Raw genomic sequence first — 18,303 nt, forward strand, 5'->3', positions numbered from 1 at the left:
TTGCGCATGCTTGCAGTCGTTCCTTCTCTGGCATAGTCAGTGTCGTCCGGGGTGCCTGCTGGTGGAAAGAGAAGCAGAAATCAATTCATGTGGGCATAGAGCAAACCAGGCCTAAGGCCTTTGGGAGCAGGGTATCGCGCCCCAAGCCCCTCACGCCTTCCCGAACGCTCCCAAACGCGGTCAGACCCCTCGCCGGGCCCAGGCCGAGGGGGCTTGGCAAGGCTAGCAGCCCGCAAAGGCCAGGGTGAGGCTGAAGGGGCGACAGGCCTGCAGCCCTGGGAAAGGCTGCAGGGCCTGGCCGGCCTTCCGACAAGACGGGGCCTTCTGCCACCTCCCTGGGCCAGCCTCCAGAGTGGGGAGACAGTGATCTCCCAGCATCCCTTTCGGCAGAGGGCTTTGCATGAGGCATGCCATCTGTAGGCCAGGGCTCCATAGTGCAGGACAGCCAGGCCTGGAGCAGCAACAGCAACCAGCAGGCCGACAAGTCATTTTTTTTTGTTCTATTTTTTGAAACCAAAGATCAGGGGAAAGCGCGAACGCAGTCCCCCACTACCAGAAATTATGCAGTCGAGTATCCCGCATTTGGGGACATCGCAGGGGTCAGCACATCCGGTGTGCAATGGATGAGCCTCACCCTGGGAGAACCACCTTAGTGATCATGGTGTCTCCCCTGCCAGGTAAGTATGAGTTGGTTCAGGAACAGCACGGCTGGCCCCTCTTGTGTGGCACTGGAGACACAGGGTGGCATCGTGCGGAACGGCTTTCCCACAATGCTCAGTTTCCAGCGAGATTTGCATCTGGTGATGGCAGCCGGCCGCCCACCCATCGTACAGGCCCAAAAAGGGAGGGGGAAGGCCTTTTGTTGCTTGGCATTTGTATTTTTTTCGACCCTTTCTTTTTCTGCTGCAGCTCCTTCTTCTCCTCCTCCTCCTCCTCCTCCGTACGGCTTGGCTTTTGTTTTTTTTTTTCTATCCCCCTTTCTTTTTCTGCTGCTCTTCTTCTGCTCCTCCTCCTCCTCCTCCTCCTCCTCCTCCTCCTCCTCCTCCTCCGGTCGCCCCTTTCGCCCAGGGTCAGAGGCCAGCAGGGCCCTGTGTTGTTGCGCATGCTTGCAGTCGTTCCTTCTCTGGCATAGTCAGTGTCGTCCGGGGTGCCTGCTGGTGGAAAGAGAAGCAGAAATCAATTCATGTGGGCATAGAGCAAACCAGGCCTAAGGCCTTTGGGAGCAGGGTATCGCGCCCCAAGCCCCTCACGAACGCTCCCAAACGCGGTCAGACCCCTCGCCGGGCAGAGCCCTCGCCGGGCCCAGGCCGAGGGGGCTTGGCAAGGCTAGCAGCCCGCAAAGGCCAGGGTGAGGCTGAAGGGGCGACAGGCCTGCAGCCCTGGGAAAGGCTGCAGGGCCTGGCCGGCCTTCCGACAAGACGGGGCCTTCTGCCACCTCCCTGGGCCAGCCTCCAGAGTGGGGAGACAGTGATCTCCCAGCATCCCTTTCGGCAGAGGGCTTTGCATGAGGCATGCCATCTGTAGGCCAGGGCTCCATAGTGCAGGACAGCCAGGCCTGGAGCAGCAACAGCAACCAGCAGGCCGACAAGTCATTTTTTTTTGTTCTATTTTTTGAAACCAAAGATCAGGGGAAAGCGCGAACGCAGTCCCCCACTACCAGAAATTATGCAGTCGAGTATCCCGCATTTGGGGACATCGCAGGGGTCAGCACATCCGGTGTGCAATGGATGAGCCTCACCCTGGGAGAACCACCTTAGTGATCATGGTGTCTCCCCTGCCAGGTAAGTATGAGTTGGTTCAGGAACAGCACGGCTGGCCCCTCTTGTGTGGCACTGGAGACACAGGGTGGCATCGTGCGGAACGGCTTTCCCACAATGCTCCGTTTCCAGCGAGATTTGCATCTGGTGATGGCAGCCGGCCGCCCACCCATCGTACAGGCCCAAAAAGGGAGGGGGAAGGCCTTTTGTTGCTTGGCATTTGTATTTTTTTCGACCCTTTCTTTTTCTGCTGCAGCTCCTTCTTCTCCTCCTCCTCCTCCTCCTCCTCCGTACGGCTTGGCTTTTGTTTTTTTTTTTCTATCCCCCTTTCTTTTTCTGCTGCTCTTCTTCTGCTCCTCCTCCTCCTCCTCCTCCTCCTCCTCCGGTCGCCCCTTTCGCCCAGGGTCAGAGGCCAGCAGGGCCCTGTGTTGTTGCGCATGCTTGCAGTCGTTCCTTCTCTGGCATAGTCAGTGTCGTCCGGGGTGCCTGCTGGTGGAAAGAGAAGCAGAAATCAATTCATGTGGGCATAGAGCAAACCAGGCCTAAGGCCTTTGGGAGCAGGGTATCGCGCCCCAAGCCCCTCACGCCTTCCCGAACGCTCCCAAACGCGGTCAGACCCCTCGCCGGGCAGAGCCCTCGCCGGGCCCAGGCCGAGGGGGCTTGGCAAGGCTAGCAGCCCGCAAAGGCCAGGGTGAGGCTGAAGGGGCGACAGGCCTGCAGCCCTGGGAAAGGCTGCAGGGCCTGGCCGGCCTTCCGACAAGACGGGGCCTTCTGCCACCTCCCTGGGCCAGCCTCCAGAGTGGGGAGACAGTGATCTCCCAGCATCCCTTTCGGCAGAGGGCTTTGCATGAGGCATGCCATCTGTAGGCCAGGGCTCCATAGTGCAGGACAGCCAGGCCTGGAGCAGCAACAGCAACCAGCAGGCCGACAAGTCATTTTTTTTTGTTCTATTTTTTTAAACCAAAGATCAGGGGAAAGCGCGAACGCAGTCCCCCACTACCAGAAATTATGCAGTCGAGTATCCCGCATTTGGGGACATCGCAGGGGTCAGCACATCCGGTGTGCAATGGATGAGCCTCACCCTGGGAGAACCACCTTAGTGATCATGGTGTCTCCCCTGCCAGGTAAGTATGAGTTGGTTCAGGAACAGCACGGCTGGCCCCTCTTGTGTGGCACTGGAGACACAGGGTGGCATCGTGCGGAACGGCTTTCCCACAATGCTCCGTTTCCAGCGAGATTTGCATCTGGTGATGGCAGCCGGCCGCCCACCCATCGTACAGGCCCAAAAAGGGAGGGGGAAGGCCTTTTGTTGCTTGGCATTTGTATTTTTTTCGACCCTTTCTTTTTCTGCTGCAGCTCCTTCTTCTCCTCCTCCTCCTCCTCCTCCTCCGTACGGCTTGGCTTTTGTTTTTTTTTTTTCTATCCCCCTTTCTTTTTCTGCTGCTCTTCTTCTGCTCCTCCTCCTCCTCCTCCTCCTCCTCCTCCTCCTCCTCCGGTCGCCCCTTTCGCCCAGGGTCAGAGGCCAGCAGGGCCCTGTGTTGTTGCGCATGCTTGCAGTCGTTCCTTCTCTGGCATAGTCAGTGTCGTCCGGGGTGCCTGCTGGTGGAAAGAGAAGCAGAAATCAATTCATGTGGGCATAGAGCAAACCAGGCCTAAGGCCTTTGGGAGCAGGGTATCGCGCCCCAAGCCCCTCACGCCTTCCCGAACGCTCCCAAACGCGGTCAGACCCCTCGCCGGGCAGAGCCCTCGCCGGGCCCAGGCCGAGGGGGCTTGGCAAGGCTAGCAGCCCGCAAAGGCCAGGGTGAGGCTGAAGGGGCGACAGGCCTGCAGCCCTGGGAAAGGCTGCAGGGCCTGGCCGGCCTTCCGACAAGACGGGGCCTTCTGCCACCTCCCTGGGCCAGCCTCCAGAGTGGGGAGACAGTGATCTCCCAGCATCCCTTTCGGCAGAGGGCTTTGCATGAGGCATGCCATCTGTAGGCCAGGGCTCCATAGTGCAGGACAGCCAGGCCTGGAGCAGCAACAGCAACCAGCAGGCCGACAAGTCATTTTTTTTTGTTCTATTTTTTGAAACCAAAGATCAGGGGAAAGCGCGAACGCAGTCCCCCACTACCAGAAATTATGCAGTCGAGTATCCCGCATTTGGGGACATCGCAGGGGTCAGCACATCCGGTGTGCAATGGATGAGCCTCACCCTGGGAGAACCACCTTAGTGATCATGGTGTCTCCCCTGCCAGGTAAGTATGAGTTGGTTCAGGAACAGCACGGCTGGCCCCTCTTGTGTGGCACTGGAGACACAGGGTGGCATCGTGCGGAACGGCTTTCCCACAATGCTCCGTTTCCAGCGAGATTTGCATCTGGTGATGGCAGCCGGCCGCCCACCCATCGTACAGGCCCAAAAAGGGAGGGGGAAGGCCTTTTGTTGCTTGGCATTTGTATTTTTTTCGACCCTTTCTTTTTCTGCTGCAGCTCCTTCTTCTCCTCCTCCTCCTCCTCCTCCGTACGGCTTGGCTTTTGTTTTTTTTTTTCTATCCCCCTTTCTTTTTCTGCTGCTCTTCTTCTGCTCCTCCTCCTCCTCCTCCTCCGGTCCCCCCTTTCGCCCAGGGTCAGAGGCCAGCAGGGCCCTGTGTTGTTGCGCATGCTTGCAGTCGTTCCTTCTCTGGCATAGTCAGTGTCGTCCGGGGTGCCTGCTGGTGGAAAGAGAAGCAGAAATCAATTCATGTGGGCATAGAGCAAACCAGGCCTAAGGCCTTTGGGAGCAGGGTATCGCGCCCCAAGCCTTCCCGAACGCTCCCAAACGCGGTCAGACCCCTCGCCGGGCAGAGCCCTCGCCGGGCCCAGGCCGAGGGGGCTTGGCAAGGCTAGCAGCCCGCAAAGGCCAGGGTGAGGCTGAAGGGGCGACAGGCCTGCAGCCCTGGGAAAGGCTGCAGGGCCTGGCCGGCCTTCCGACAAGACGGGGCCTTCTGCCACCTCCCTGGGCCAGCCTCCAGAGTGGGGAGACAGTGATCTCCCAGCATCCCTTTCGGCAGAGGGCTTTGCATGAGGCATGCCATCTGTAGGCCAGGGCTCCATAGTGCAGGACAGCCAGGCCTGGAGCAGCAACAGCAACCAGCAGGCCGACAAGTCATTTTTTTTTGTTCTATTTTTTGAAACCAAAGATCAGGGGAAAGCGCGAACGCAGTCCCCCACTACCAGAAATTATGCAGTCGAGTATCCCGCATTTGGGGACATCGCAGGGGTCAGCACATCCGGTGTGCAATGGATGAGTCTCACCCTGGGAGAACCACCTTGTTGTAAGTGGGAAAAGGGACAGAGCCCCTTTAAGAGGGGAGCCCAGGACTATGGGAGGGAGCGGGAAGCGGGAGGAAAGGGAGGGGCAAGGGAAGAGGGAAGCCAGTAAGGCTATGGAGGAATAAAGCGAAGGTTGGAGTGCACAATGGCTCCTGTGTGGTTATTGGGCATACTTGAAGCAGCCCCACGAGGGGGCCCAACAACTGGCGACGAAGGGAAACGTCCCACGCCGTGAAGAAAATGGACGAGAGAAGTCCCTGGGAACAAGGAGCGAGGGGCCCGTGTGCCCAGCAGCAGTGATGGGCCCGTGTGCCCAGCAGCAGTGATGGGCCCGTGTGCCCAGCAGCAGTGGGCCCGTGTGCCCAGCAGCAGTGAGGGGCCCGTGAGCCCTGCAGTGAGCATGTGAGCTCGGAACAACGGTGGGCCAGAGCGCCCGGCAAGAGGAGGTGGGCCTGTGAGCTCTGCAGCGGGCCTGTGCGCCCAGAGTAAATGGGCCGGTGTGCCCTCGTGGTGGGCCCGTGTGCCCGGCAGTGGGAGGTGGGCCCGTGCGCCCTACAGCGGGCCTGCGCGCCCAGTGTCATCGGGCCCGTGTGCCCAACAGCTTTAGCGGGCCTGTGCGCCCTACAATAGTGCAGTGGCCTGTGTGCCTGCCGGAGGGCCCGTGTGCCCAGCAGCATCCGGGGGCCCGTGTGCCTGCAGTGATTGAGGGCCCGTGCGCCCAGCGGTGATTGGGGGCCCGTGTGCCCAGCCGCATTCGGGGGCCCGTGTGCCCGAGGGCCTGTGCGCCTGCAGCGGAGGGGGGCCCGTGCGCCCAGCAACGTAGGAGGGCCGTGAGCCCAGTGGAGGAACCGACGGCAGCAGACCAGGAGGAACGACCTCGCGGGCCCGTGTGCCTGGCATCCACCAAGAGGCCCGTGCGCCTCTGGAGGGAAGGACCAGCGGCTGCGGAGCCGCCGGACAAGAAGGGAGAAGACCGCGTCTGCAGCACCCGCGTCAGCGCAGCAGGCCCAGCTGATCCACCTCTTCATCCCGCCATCGGCAGCAGGAAGAAAGGAAGACAACGGACCGCGGCGGCCACACCCCACCAAGTAAGGTGTTCTGTCGGGGGTCGGGAAGGGAACGGCCACAAACCAGGGAATCCCCGTGTCTCCCACACAGTGACATCCGAAAAAAAAGGGAAAGGGAAACCCCGTGTCTCCCACAAAGGACGTGACATTCAAAAAAAAAAAAGGGAAAAGGGAATCCCCGAGATCCCCGTGTCTCCCACAAAGTGACAGTCAAACAGAAAGGGAAACGCTCGCGTGAGCGCCAAAAAAAAAAAAAAAAAAAAAAAATACACATGTATAATAAGATAGCGAAGGAACAGACTTGGGATACGAGGAAAAGAAAGAGGTCCCAAACGAAGCAAGGAAACGGGCCCAACAGTGTCACAGGACACCCTGCTGGCCCCGGGACGCCAGCCCACGGACCCACTAATGGGCCTCATGAAGGAAAGAAGGGACAGCAGCACACGTGCGCAGACCACGCCACGCAGGCCACACGTGTTGCCAACCACATCACAGCAGCCCCACTACGCGGATCAACTGGATAGGGTGCCACCTCACATCGAACACGGCCAACAACCCCACCAGAGTTGAGGCTGCGTATAAACTTGAGCCACCTGCCACCACACTGCAAGCCAGGAGGCCTCCCAGCCCAAGTCACAAGACCCTGCCACCGGTGCAGAAACGTGACAGGGCCACAGAAGGACAATACCAACACAATTTGTGCATCACCACCACAAGGTCAACCACAAGGTGGAGAGCCATCACGCCTCTCACACCCCTGCAGACTACAAAGGACCAAGGAAACCCATTTGGATACTACCAACAGCCCACAAGAGTAAAGCTGCACCTGAACTGCCGCCGCTCAACACGAGAATACGAGTAACCACGCCACAGGCCAACCAACTGCCCATGACCATCCAGAAAGCCAGGAGCGAAAGCCAGGAGTGACAACCAAGGACCTACCGCCCCGTGGAGCACCACAACGCGCCCACACCATGACCGACCACACACAAGCAGACGCCGACGCAGAGGTGCAAACACTGGCAAGCCTGGGCCTCACATCACATGCTGCCGCCATGAGAAGACCCGACCCATTCGCCTTGCACCCGCGCCACGACCAAGGAACAAGGTGGGAAGAATGGATCGAAGAGTTTGAAGACTTCCTAGGAGCAATAGGGAACAAAGACCCACCAAACAAACTCAGCATATTTAGGAACTTGGTAGGAAAAGAGGTAAAGGACATCATCAAGACAATCCCAGCTACAGACAAAACAACATACCAACGTCTCCTCGAGGCAGTCAACGACAAGCTGATAGTAGGATCCAACAAAGACTACGAACGCCTTGAATTCAACCAACACAGGCAGCGTCCGCACGAATCCATTGGAGAATTCGTCTTACGTCTCCAGCAGAAAATAATAAACTGCGACTTCGCCAACTTCAACGATGAAGATGCTATAAGACTGCGGATCATAGAAGGGTGCACCTCGTCAACGCTCAGAAAACACCTTCTCCAAAAGCCCCTGTCCCTGGCGAAAACACTGAATCTGGCGAAGACATACGAGAGAATTGAAGCACAGGCAGCCGCCATTGAAAGAAACGTTGAAAGCAACATCATCGCAGCCCTCACAGAAGGGCAACCACAACAGTCTAAGCCCACTCGACCCTGGAGAAAGAGGAAACCTGGAAGACACCGGCAACAAAGCTCGAACAAAGAGCAGTTCCTCGAGCGAGGGTGGAAACTCACACACAGAGAACCATACCCAGCCGTTGGACGAACATGCTGGCGCTGTGGCCAGGAAGGTCACCTTCAGGGAATGTGCAGAACAGGACCACCCACAAGCTCTGCAAACCAACCCACACCATCAGCCCAGACAAGATACCCTAGTCCACCGATGGCACGGTTAGAGATCAGAAAAGACATCAAGGCCACGAACACCAGCCCACCGAGACGTCACAGACATGCACACCCCCTCTACACGGAGATAGCCCACCAAAAGGGAGACGGACCTGCACTTGGCACACGAACACCACCCGTTCTGCGAGAGAACTATGAATATCGCAACCACCCAGTACCCTTCGAGATATCGTACGGGGGGGGGGGAATGCGGAAGCCACAGGAAACGTTGGTACAAGGCAACTGTACCAGACAGGGGCGGAAGAACAACCCCTAGACAAACCCCAGGACCATGCCGGCCAATGGAGGACCGCACAGACAATACAGCCAAAAGGTCAGTCACGACGCGACCCAACCCAAGGAGGCCGCAGAGTGTCTGACGCCATCCGCATGATACCGAGTCCTGCCATAGGGCACAGCCGTCTTAGCCACCGGACAGCACTACAGCATGCACTCATCAGCATTCACTATAGGTCATTCGGAGTAACCCACAAGAAGGACCACGTGCCCGAGCAAAATGCGGGAGAAGAAAACAAAGCCAGAGGACAGACGAACCGCACAGACCCCATCCTAGCGACAAGGGACAGAGAGCAGGTGACAACTATGACAGAGGACTATGGCAAAATGACGCCAAAGGACTCCCTCCTCCGCGAGCTATACTTTGAAGAGCAGGAACCAATGAAAGGAGAAGCAATTGAGAGGAAGGAAAAGGAGAGAGCAAAGACTTATGAAGCACCGCAACGAGAGAGCGTGGAAGAGACCCACGAGCAACCAGGCAGGCCCCACCGAGCCACAAAGAGACCCCAACGTCTTATCGAGCAAATGTGACCACGGAAGTCTCATGTTAAGCAAGGGGGAGGTGTTGTAAGTGGGAAAAGGGACAGAGCCCCTTTAAGAGGGGAGCCCAGGACTATGGGAGGGAGCGGGAAGCGGGAGGAAAGGGAGGGGCAAGGGAAGAGGGAAGCCAGTAAGGCTATGGAGGAATAAAGCGAAGGTTGGAGTGCACAATGGCTCCTGTGTGGTTATTGGGCATACTTGAAGCAGCCCCACGAGGGGGCCCAACACACCTTAGTGATCATGGTGTCTCCCCTGCCAGGTAAGTATGAGTTGGTTCAGGAACAGCACGGCTGGCCCCTCTTGTGTGGCACTGGAGACACAGGGTGGCATCGTGCGGAACGGCTTTCCCACAATGCTCCGTTTCCAGCGAGATTTGCATCTGGTGATGGCAGCCGGCCGCCCACCCATCGTACAGGCCCAAAAAGGGAGGGGGAAGGCCTTTTGTTGCTTGGCATTTGTATTTTTTTCGACCCTTTCTTTTTCTGCTGCAGCTCCTTCTTCTCCTCCTCCTCCTCCTCCTCCTCCGTACGGCTTGGCTTTTGTTTTTTTTTTTCTATCCCCCTTTCTTTTTCTGCTGCTCTTCTTCTGCTCCTCCTCCTCCTCCTCCTCCTCCTCCTCCTCCTCCTCCTCCTCCTCCGGTCGCCCCTTTCGCCCAGGGTCAGAGGCCAGCAGGGCCCTGTGTTGTTGCGCATGCTTGCAGTCGTTCCTTCTCTGGCATAGTCAGTGTCGTCCGGGGTGCCTGCTGGTGGAAAGAGAAGCAGAAATCAATTCATGTGGGCATAGAGCAAACCAGGCCTAAGGCCTTTGGGAGCAGGGTATCGCGCCCCAAGCCCCTCACGAACGCTCCCAAACGCGGTCAGACCCCTCGCCGGGCCCAGGCCGAGGGGGCTTGGCAAGGCTAGCAGCCCGCAAAGGCCAGGGTGAGGCTGAAGGGGCGACAGGCCTGCAGCCCTGGGAAAGGCTGCAGGGCCTGGCCGGCCTTCCGACAAGACGGGGCCTTCTGCCACCTCCCTGGGCCAGCCTCCAGAGTGGGGAGACAGTGATCTCCCAGCATCCCTTTCGGCAGAGGGCTTTGCATGAGGCATGCCATCTGTAGGCCAGGGCTCCATAGTGCAGGACAGCCAGGCCTGGAGCAGCAACAGCAACCAGCAGGCCGACAAGTCATTTTTTTTTGTTCTATTTTTTGAAACCAAAGATCAGGGGAAAGCGCGAACGCAGTCCCCCACTACCAGAAATTATGCAGTCGAGTATCCCGCATTTGGGGACATCGCAGGGGTCAGCACATCCGGTGTGCAATGGATGAGCCTCACCCTGGGAGAACCACCTTTTTTTTTTTTTTGTAAAAATATCTTTATTAAGTGCTTAAAGATGATACAAGGGTAATAAATTCAATTCAATAAGAAGACTTTTGTGGCAATTACATTCCCCCCTCAAAGCAGAAGGGGTGGTTTCAATTTTACTTTGGGCATTTGGGTGGGTACATATATATTTTCTGTTCAGAGTCTGTGGTTTACAAAGTGTTCGTATTTTGCCTGAGTAGGCAAAGAGTTCTCTTTTTCTTTATTTTATTTTTGGATGATTGCCTGGGCTGGGGGTTTTACTCAGGGCCCCCATCTTCCAGGCTGTCCTTGATTTCGTAGTCTCTTAGCAGGCCGTGGACCATCCTGCGACAGGCTTCGGTTGTCAGCAGCTCATCATTGAGGACCAGGCGTTTCCTTGCGTAGAGGAGAATGTCCTTCATGCAGCAGAGGATCCTCCAGCCGTTCTGTATTGCCTCTAGTGTGTGGGTCTGTGCAAAGAGTCCATACAGCACAGACTGGTGTATAATGTCTTGGGGTGGGATGTGAGCACTCAACTCAGTGTTCAGGGCCCTGCGCAGTTTCCTTGCAAAGGGGCATGCCCAGAAGAGGTGGTACGCTGTTTCCTCTGCCGGGCACCCCCTTGGGCAGCTCCTGTGTGGGCAGAGGCCCCGTCTGTTCATGAATGCTCGCACAGATAGTGCCCCCCTCACCGTCAGCCAGGCAATGTCCTTGTGAATATTCAGGAGTTTGTTTGATGCCACATTTTCCCACACCTGGGTAACTGTGGCCGCTGGCAGGTCCTCAATGGGATCTGTGGTGTCTTGGGACCGGATCAGGTTGTGGATTGTCCTTGGGTTCCACAATGCAGGCACCACCCCCTGAAGGCCAAAATCTGCGATGAACTTTTCCATCTCCCTGGCATTTGTTATCATGGTGTCTCCCCTGCCAGGTAAGTATGAGTTGGTTCAGGAACAGCACGGCTGGCCCCTCTTGTGTGGCACTGGAGACACAGGGTGGCATCGTGCGGAACGGCTTTCCCACAATGCTCCGTTTCCAGCGAGATTTGCATCTGGTGATGGCAGCCGGCCGCCCACCCATCGTACAGGCCCAAAAAGGGAGGGGGAAGGCCTTTTGTTGCTTGGCATTTGTATTTTTTTCGACCCTTTCTTTTTCTGCTGCAGCTCCTTCTTCTCCTCCTCCTCCTCCTCCTCCGTACGGCTTGGCTTTTGTTTTTTTTTTTCTATCCCCCTTTCTTTTTCTGCTGCTCTTCTTCTGCTCCTCCTCCTCCTCCTCCTCCGGTCCCCCCTTTCGCCCAGGGTCAGAGGCCAGCAGGGCCCTGTGTTGTTGCGCATGCTTGCAGTCGTTCCTTCTCTGGCATAGTCAGTGTCGTCCGGGGTGCCTGCTGGTGGAAAGAGAAGCAGAAATCAATTCATGTGGGCATAGAGCAAACCAGGCCTAAGGCCTTTGGGAGCAGGGTATCGCGCCCCAAGCCCCTCACGCCTTCCCGAACGCTCCCAAACGCGGTCAGACCCCTCGCCGGGCAGAGCCCTCGCCGGGCCCAGGCCGAGGGGGCTTGGCAAGGCTAGCAGCCCGCAAAGGCCAGGGTGAGGCTGAAGGGGCGACAGGCCTGCAGCCCTGGGAAAGGCTGCAGGGCCTGGCCGGCCTTCCGACAAGACGGGGCCTTCTGCCACCTCCCTGGGCCAGCCTCCAGAGTGGGGAGACAGTGATCTCCCAGCATCCCTTTCGGCAGAGGGCTTTGCATGAGGCATGCCATCTGTAGGCCAGGGCTCCATAGTGCAGGACAGCCAGGCCTGGAGCAGCAACAGCAACCAGCAGGCCGACAAGTCATTTTTTTTTGTTCTATTTTTTGAAACCAAAGATCAGGGGAAAGCGCGAACGCAGTCCCCCACTACCAGAAATTATGCAGTCGAGTATCCCGCATTTGGGGACATCGCAGGGGTCAGCACATCCGGTGTGCAATGGATGAGCCTCACCCTGGGAGAACCACCTTAGTGATCATGGTGTCTCCCCTGCCAGGTAAGTATGAGTTGGTTCAGGAACAGCACGGCTGGCCCCTCTTGTGTGGCACTGGAGACACAGGGTGGCATCGTGCGGAACGGCTTTCCCACAATGCTTCGTTTCCAGCGAGATTTGCATCTGGTGATGGCAGCCGGCCGCCCACCCATCGTACAGGCCCAAAAAGGGAGGGGGAAGGCCTTTTGTTGCTTGGCATTTGTATTTTTTTCGACCCTTTCTTTTTCTGCTGCAGCTCCTTCTTCTCCTCCTCCTCCTCCTCCTCCTCCGTACGGCTTGGCTTTTGTTTTTTTTTTTCTATCCCCCTTTCTTTTTCTGCTGCTCTTCTTCTGCTCCTCCTCCTCCTCCTCCTCCTCCTCCTCCTCCTCCGGTCGCCCCTTTCGCCCAGGGTCAGAGGCCAGCAGGGCCCTGTGTTGTTGCGCATGCTTGCAGTCGTTCCTTCTCTGGCATAGTCAGTGTCGTCCGGGGTGCCTGCTGGTGGAAAGAGAAGCAGAAATCAATTCATGTGGGCATAGAGCAAACCAGGCCTAAGGCCTTTGGGAGCAGGGTATCGCGCCCCAAGCCCCTCACGAACGCTCCCAAACGCGGTCAGACCCCTCGCCGGGCAGAGCCCTCGCCGGGCCCAGGCCGAGGGGGCTTGGCAAGGCTAGCAGCCCGCAAAGGCCAGGGTGAGGCTGAAGGGGCGACAGGCCTGCAGCCCTGGGAAAGGCTGCAGGGCCTGGCCGGCCTTCCGACAAGACGGGGCCTTCTGCCACCTCCCTGGGCCAGCCTCCAGAGTGGGGAGACAGTGATCTCCCAGCATCCCTTTCGGCAGAGGGCTTTGCATGAGGCATGCCATCTGTAGGCCAGGGCTCCATAGTGCAGGACAGCCAGGCCTGGAGCAGCAACAGCAACCAGCAGGCCGACAAGTCATTTTTTTTTGTTCTATTTTTTGAAACCAAAGATCAGGGGAAAGCGCGAACGCAGTCCCCCACTACCAGAAATTATGCAGTCGAGTATCCCGCATTTGGGGACATCGCAGGGGTCAGCACATCCGGTGTGCAATGGATGAGCCTCACCCTGGGAGAACCACCTTAGTGATCATGGTGTCTCCCCTGCCAGGTAAGTATGAGTTGGTTCAGGAACAGCACGGCTGGCCCCTCTTGTGTGGCACTGGAGACACAGGGTGGCATCGTGCGGAACGGCTTTCCCACAATGCTCCGTTTCCAGCGAGATTTGCATCTGGTGATGGCAGCCGGCCGCCCACCCATCGTACAGGCCCAAAAAGGGAGGGGGAAGGCCTTTTGTTGCTTGGCATTTGTATTTTTTTCGACCCTTTCTTTTTCTGCTGCAGCTCCTTCTTCTCCTCCTCCTCCTCCTCCTCCTCCGTACGGCTTGGCTTTTGTTTTTTTTTTTCTATCCCCCTTTCTTTTTCTGCTGCTCTTCTTCTGCTCCTCCTCCTCCTCCTCCTCCTCCTCCTCCTCCTCCGGTCGCCCCTTTCGCCCAGGGTCAGAGGCCAGCAGGGCCCTGTGTTGTTGCGCATGCTTGCAGTCGTTCCTTCTCTGGCATAGTCAGTGTCGTCCGGGGTGCCTGCTGGTGGAAAGAGAAGCAGAAATCAATTCATGTGGGCATAGAGCAAACCAGGCCTAAGGCCTTTGGGAGCAGGGTATCGCGCCCCAAGCCCCTCACGCCTTCCCGAACGCTCCCAAACGCGGTCAGACCCCTCGCCGGGCAGAGCCCTCGCCGGGCCCAGGCCGAGGGGGCTTGGCAAGGCTAGCAGCCCGCAAAGGCCAGGGTGAGGCTGAAGGGGTGACAGGCCTGCAGCCCTGGGAAAGGCTGCAGGGCCTGGCCGGCCTTCCGACAAGACGGGGCCTTCTGCCACCTCCCTGGGCCAGCCTCCAGAGTGGGGAGACAGTGATCTCCCAGCATCCCTTTCGGCAGAGGGCTTTGCATGAGGCATGCCATCTGTAGGCCAGGGCTCCATAGTGCAGGACAGCCAGGCCTGGAGCAGCAACAGCAACCAGCAGGCCGACAAGTCATTTTTTTTTGTTCTATTTTTTGAAACCAAAGATCAGGGGAAAGCGCGAACGCAGTCCCCCACTACCAGAAATGATGCAGTCGAGTATCCCGCATTTGGGGACATCGCAGGGGTCAGCACATCCGGTGTGCAATGGATGAGCCTCACCCTGGGAGAACCACCTTAGTGATCATGGTGTCTCCCCTGCCAGGTAAGTATGAGTTGGTTCAGGAACAGCACGGCTGGCCCCTCTTGTGTGGCACTGGAGACACAGGGTGGCATCGTGCGGAACGGCTTTCCCACAATGCTCAGTTTCCAGCGAGATTTGCATCTGGTGATGGCAGCCGGCCGCCCACCCATCGTACAGGCCCAAAAAGGGAGGGGGAAGGCCTTTTGTTGCTTGGCATTTGTATTTTTTTCGACCCTTTCTTTTTCTGCTGCAGCTCCTTCTTCTCCTCCTCCTCCTCCTCCTCCGTACGGCTTGGCTTTTGTTTTTTTTTTTCTATCCCCCTTTCTTTTTCTGCTGCTCTTCTTCTGCTCCTCCTCCTCCTCCTCCTCCTCCTCCTCCTCCTCCTCCTCCTCCTCCGGTCGCCCCTTTCGCCCAGGGTCAGAGGCCAGCAGGGCCCTGTGTTGTTGCGCATGCTTGCAGTCGTTCCTTCTCTGGCATAGTCAGTGTCGTCCGGGGTGCCTGCTGGTGGAAAGAGAAGCAGAAATCAATTCATGTGGGCATAGAGCAAACCAGGCCTAAGGCCTTTGGGAGCAGGGTATCGCGCCCCAAGCCCCTCACGCCTTCCCGAACGCTCCCAAACGCGGTCAGACCCCTCGCCGGGCAGAGCCCTCGCCGGGCCCAGGCCGAGGGGGCTTGGCAAGGCTAGCAGCCCGCAAAGGCCAGGGTGAGGCTGAAGGGGCGACAGGCCTGCAGCCCTGGGAAAGGCTGCAGGGCCTGGCCGGCCTTCCGACAAGACGGGGCCTTCTGCCACCTCCCTGGGCCAGCCTCCAGAGTGGGGAGACAGTGATCTCCCAGCATCCCTTTCGGCAGAGGGCTTTGCATGAGGCATGCCATCTGTAGGCCAGGGCTCCATAGTGCAGGACAGCCAGGCCTGGAGCAGCAACAGCAACCAGCAGGCCGACAAGTCATTTTTTTTTGTTCTATTTTTTGAAACCAAAGATCAGGGGAAAGCGCGAACGCAGTCCCCCACTACCAGAAATTATGCAGTCGAGTATCCCGCATTTGGGGACATCGCAGGGGTCAGCACATCCGGTGTGCAATGGATGAGCCTCACCCTGGGAGAACCACCTTAGTGATCATGGTGTCTCCCCTGCCAGGTAAGTATGAGTTGGTTCAGGAACAGCACGGCTGGCCCCTCTTGTGTGGCACTGGAGACACAGGGTGGCATCGTGCGGAACGGCTTTCCCACAATGCTCCGTTTCCAGCGAGATTTGCATCTGGTGATGGCAGCCGGCCGCCCACCCATCGTACAGGCCCAAAAAGGGAGGGGGAAGGCCTTTTGTTGCTTGGCATTTGTATTTTTTTCGACCCTTTCTTTTTCTGCTGCAGCTCCTTCTTCTCCTCCTCCTCCTCCTCCTCCTCCGTACGGCTTGGCTTTTGTTTTTTTTTTTCTATCCCCCTTTCTTTTTCTGCTGCTCTTCTTCTGCTCCTCCTCCTCCTCCTCCTCCTCCTCCTCCTCCTCCGGTCGCCCCTTTCGCCCAGGGTCAGAGGCCAGCAGGGCCCTGTGTTGTTGCGCATGCTTGCAGTCGTTCCTTCTCTGGCATAGTCAGTGTCGTCCGGGGTGCCTGCTGGTGGAAAGAGAAGCAGAAATCAATTCATGTGGGCATAGAGCAAACCAGGCCTAAGGCCTTTGGGAGCAGGGTATCGCGCCCCAAGCCCCTCACGCCTTCCCGAACGCTCCCAAACGCGGTCAGACCCCTCGCCGGGCAGAGCCCTCGCCGGGCCCAGGCCGAGGGGGCTTGGCAAGGCTAGCAGCCCGCAAAGGCCAGGGTGACGCTGAAGGGGCGACAGGCCTGCAGCCCTGGGAAAGGCTGCAGGGCCTGGCCGGCCTTCCGACAAGACGGGGCCTTCTGCCACCTCCCTGGGCCAGCCTCCAGAGTGGGGAGACAGTGATCTCCCAGCATCCCTTTCGGCAGAGGGCTTTGCATGAGGCATGCCATCTGTAGGCCAGGGCTCCATAGTGCAGGACAGCCAGGCCTGGAGCAGCAACAGCAACCAGCAGGCCGACAAGTCATTTTTTTTTGTTCTATTTTTTGAAACCAAAGATCAGGGGAAAGCGCGAACGCAGTCCCCCACTACCAGAAATTATGCAGTCGAGTATCCCGCATTTGGGGACATCGCAGGGGTCAGCACATCCGGTGTGCAATGGATGAGCCTCACCCTGGGAGAACCACCTTAGTGATCATGGTGTCTCCCCTGCCAGGTAAGTATGAGTTGGTTCAGGAACAGCACGGCTGGCCCCTCTTGTGTGGCACTGGAGACACAGGGTGGCATCGTGCGGAACGGCTTTCCCACAATGCTCCGTTTCCAGCGAGATTTGCATCTGGTGATGGCAGCCGGCCGCCCACCCATCGTACAGGCCCAAAAAGGGAGGGGGAAGGCCTTTTGTTGCTTGGCATTTGTATTTTTTTCGACCCTTTCTTTTTCTGCTGCAGCTCCTTCTTCTCCTCCTCCTCCTCCTCCTCCGTACGGCTTGGCTTTTGTTTTTTTTTTTCTATCCCCCTTTCTTTTTCTGCTGCTCTTCTTCTGCTCCTCCTCCTCCTCCTCCTCCGGTCCCCCCTTTCGCCCAGGGTCAGAGGCCAGCAGGGCCCTGTGTTGTTGCGCATGCTTGCAGTCGTTCCTTCTCTGGCATAGTCAGTGTCGTCCGGGGTGCCTGCTGGTGGAAAGAGAAGCAGAAATCAATTCATGTGGGCATAGAGCAAACCAGGCCTAAGGCCTTTGGGAGCAGGGTATCGCGCCCCAAGCCCCTCACGCCTTCCCGAACGCTCCCAAACGCGGTCAGACCCCTCGCCGGGCAGAGCCCTCGCCGGGCCCAGGCCGAGGGGGCTTGGCAAGGCTAGCAGCCCGCAAAGGCCAGGGTGAGGCTGAAGGGGCGACAGGCCTGCAGCCCTGGGAAAGGCTGCAGGGCCTGGCCGGCCTTCCGACAAGACGGGGCCTTCTGCCACCTCCCTGGGCCAGCCTCCAGAGTGGGGAGACAGTGATCTCCCAGCATCCCTTTCGGCAGAGGGCTTTGCATGAGGCATGCCATCTGTAGGCCAGGGCTCCATAGTGCAGGACAGCCAGGCCTGGAGCAGCAACAGCAACCAGCAGGCCGACAAGTCATTTTTTTTTGTTCTATTTTTTGAAACCAAAGATCAGGGGAAAGCGCGAACGCAGTCCCCCACTACCAGAAATTATGCAGTCGAGTATCCCGCATTTGGGGACATCGCAGGGGTCAGCACATCCGGTGTGCAATGGATGAGCCTCACCCTGGGAGAACCACCTTAGTGATCATGGTGTCTCCCCTGCCAGGTAAGTATGAGTTGGTTCAGGAACAGCACGGCTGGCCCCTCTTGTGTGGCACTGGAGACACAGGGTGGCATCGTGCGGAACGGCTTTCCCACAATGCTCCGTTTCCAGCGAGATTTGCATCTGGTGATGGCAGCCGGCCGCCCACCCATCGTACAGGCCCAAAAAGGGAGGGGGAAGGCCTTTTGTTGCTTGGCATTTGTATTTTTTTCGACCCTTTCTTTTTCTGCTGCAGCTCCTTCTTCTCCTCCTCCTCCTCCTCCTCCTCCGTACGGCTTGGCTTTTGTTTTTTTTTTTCTATCCCCCTTTCTTTTTCTGCTGCTCTTCTTCTGCTCCTCCTCCTCCTCCTCCTCCTCCTCCTCCTCCTCCGGTCGCCCCTTTCGCCCAGGGTCAGAGGCCAGCAGGGCCCTGTGTTGTTGCGCATGCTTGCAGTCGTTCCTTCTCTGGCATAGTCAGTGTCGTCCGGGGTGCCTGCTGGTGGAAAGAGAAGCAGAAATCAATTCATGTGGGCATAGAGCAAACCAGGCCTAAGGCCTTTGGGAGCAGGGTATCGCGCCCCAAGCCCCTCACGCCTTCCCGAACGCTCCCAAACGCGGTCAGACCCCTCGCCGGGCAGAGCCCTCGCCGGGC

The 18,303-nt window shown here is 57.9% G+C and overlaps 10 non-coding genes and 2 pseudogenes across 10 annotated transcripts; all 12 read right to left on the reverse strand.

The window, feature by feature from the left end:
- Nucleotides 1-521: 521 nt before the first annotated feature.
- LOC138512583 (U1 spliceosomal RNA) lies at nucleotides 522-685 on the reverse strand. The gene has a single exon (XR_011281384.1). It is a non-coding gene; the product is annotated as a U1 spliceosomal RNA (small nuclear RNA).
- A 940-nt stretch (nucleotides 686-1,625) lies between these two features.
- On the reverse strand, nucleotides 1,626-1,789 carry LOC138512584 (U1 spliceosomal RNA). Its single transcript, XR_011281385.1, has one exon. It is a non-coding gene; the product is annotated as a U1 spliceosomal RNA (small nuclear RNA).
- Nucleotides 1,790-2,725: 936 nt separating this feature from the next.
- On the reverse strand, nucleotides 2,726-2,889 carry LOC138512585 (U1 spliceosomal RNA). Its single transcript, XR_011281386.1, has one exon. It is a non-coding gene; the product is annotated as a U1 spliceosomal RNA (small nuclear RNA).
- Nucleotides 2,890-3,835: 946 nt separating this feature from the next.
- LOC138512586 (U1 spliceosomal RNA) lies at nucleotides 3,836-3,999 on the reverse strand. The gene has a single exon (XR_011281387.1). It is a non-coding gene; the product is annotated as a U1 spliceosomal RNA (small nuclear RNA).
- A 915-nt stretch (nucleotides 4,000-4,914) lies between these two features.
- LOC138512772 (U1 spliceosomal RNA) lies at nucleotides 4,915-5,055 on the reverse strand (annotated as a pseudogene).
- A 4,967-nt stretch (nucleotides 5,056-10,022) lies between these two features.
- LOC138512764 (U1 spliceosomal RNA) lies at nucleotides 10,023-10,160 on the reverse strand (annotated as a pseudogene).
- A 1,847-nt stretch (nucleotides 10,161-12,007) lies between these two features.
- On the reverse strand, nucleotides 12,008-12,171 carry LOC138512587 (U1 spliceosomal RNA). The gene has a single exon (XR_011281388.1). It is a non-coding gene; the product is annotated as a U1 spliceosomal RNA (small nuclear RNA).
- A 934-nt stretch (nucleotides 12,172-13,105) lies between these two features.
- LOC138512588 (U1 spliceosomal RNA) lies at nucleotides 13,106-13,269 on the reverse strand. Its single transcript, XR_011281389.1, has one exon. It is a non-coding gene; the product is annotated as a U1 spliceosomal RNA (small nuclear RNA).
- A 942-nt stretch (nucleotides 13,270-14,211) lies between these two features.
- On the reverse strand, nucleotides 14,212-14,375 carry LOC138512697 (U1 spliceosomal RNA). Its single transcript, XR_011281483.1, has one exon. It is a non-coding gene; the product is annotated as a U1 spliceosomal RNA (small nuclear RNA).
- A 951-nt stretch (nucleotides 14,376-15,326) lies between these two features.
- LOC138512589 (U1 spliceosomal RNA) lies at nucleotides 15,327-15,490 on the reverse strand. Its single transcript, XR_011281390.1, has one exon. It is a non-coding gene; the product is annotated as a U1 spliceosomal RNA (small nuclear RNA).
- A 942-nt stretch (nucleotides 15,491-16,432) lies between these two features.
- On the reverse strand, nucleotides 16,433-16,596 carry LOC138512590 (U1 spliceosomal RNA). The gene has a single exon (XR_011281391.1). It is a non-coding gene; the product is annotated as a U1 spliceosomal RNA (small nuclear RNA).
- Nucleotides 16,597-17,520: 924 nt separating this feature from the next.
- LOC138512592 (U1 spliceosomal RNA) lies at nucleotides 17,521-17,684 on the reverse strand. Its single transcript, XR_011281392.1, has one exon. It is a non-coding gene; the product is annotated as a U1 spliceosomal RNA (small nuclear RNA).
- Nucleotides 17,685-18,303: the final 619 nt, after the last annotated feature.

The sequence above is a fragment of the Ambystoma mexicanum genome, chromosome 6p, assembly GCF_040938575.1.
Source record: "Ambystoma mexicanum isolate Mex_15411 chromosome 6p, UKY_AmexF1_1, whole genome shotgun sequence".
Lineage (NCBI taxonomy): Eukaryota > Metazoa > Chordata > Amphibia > Caudata > Ambystomatidae > Ambystoma > Ambystoma mexicanum.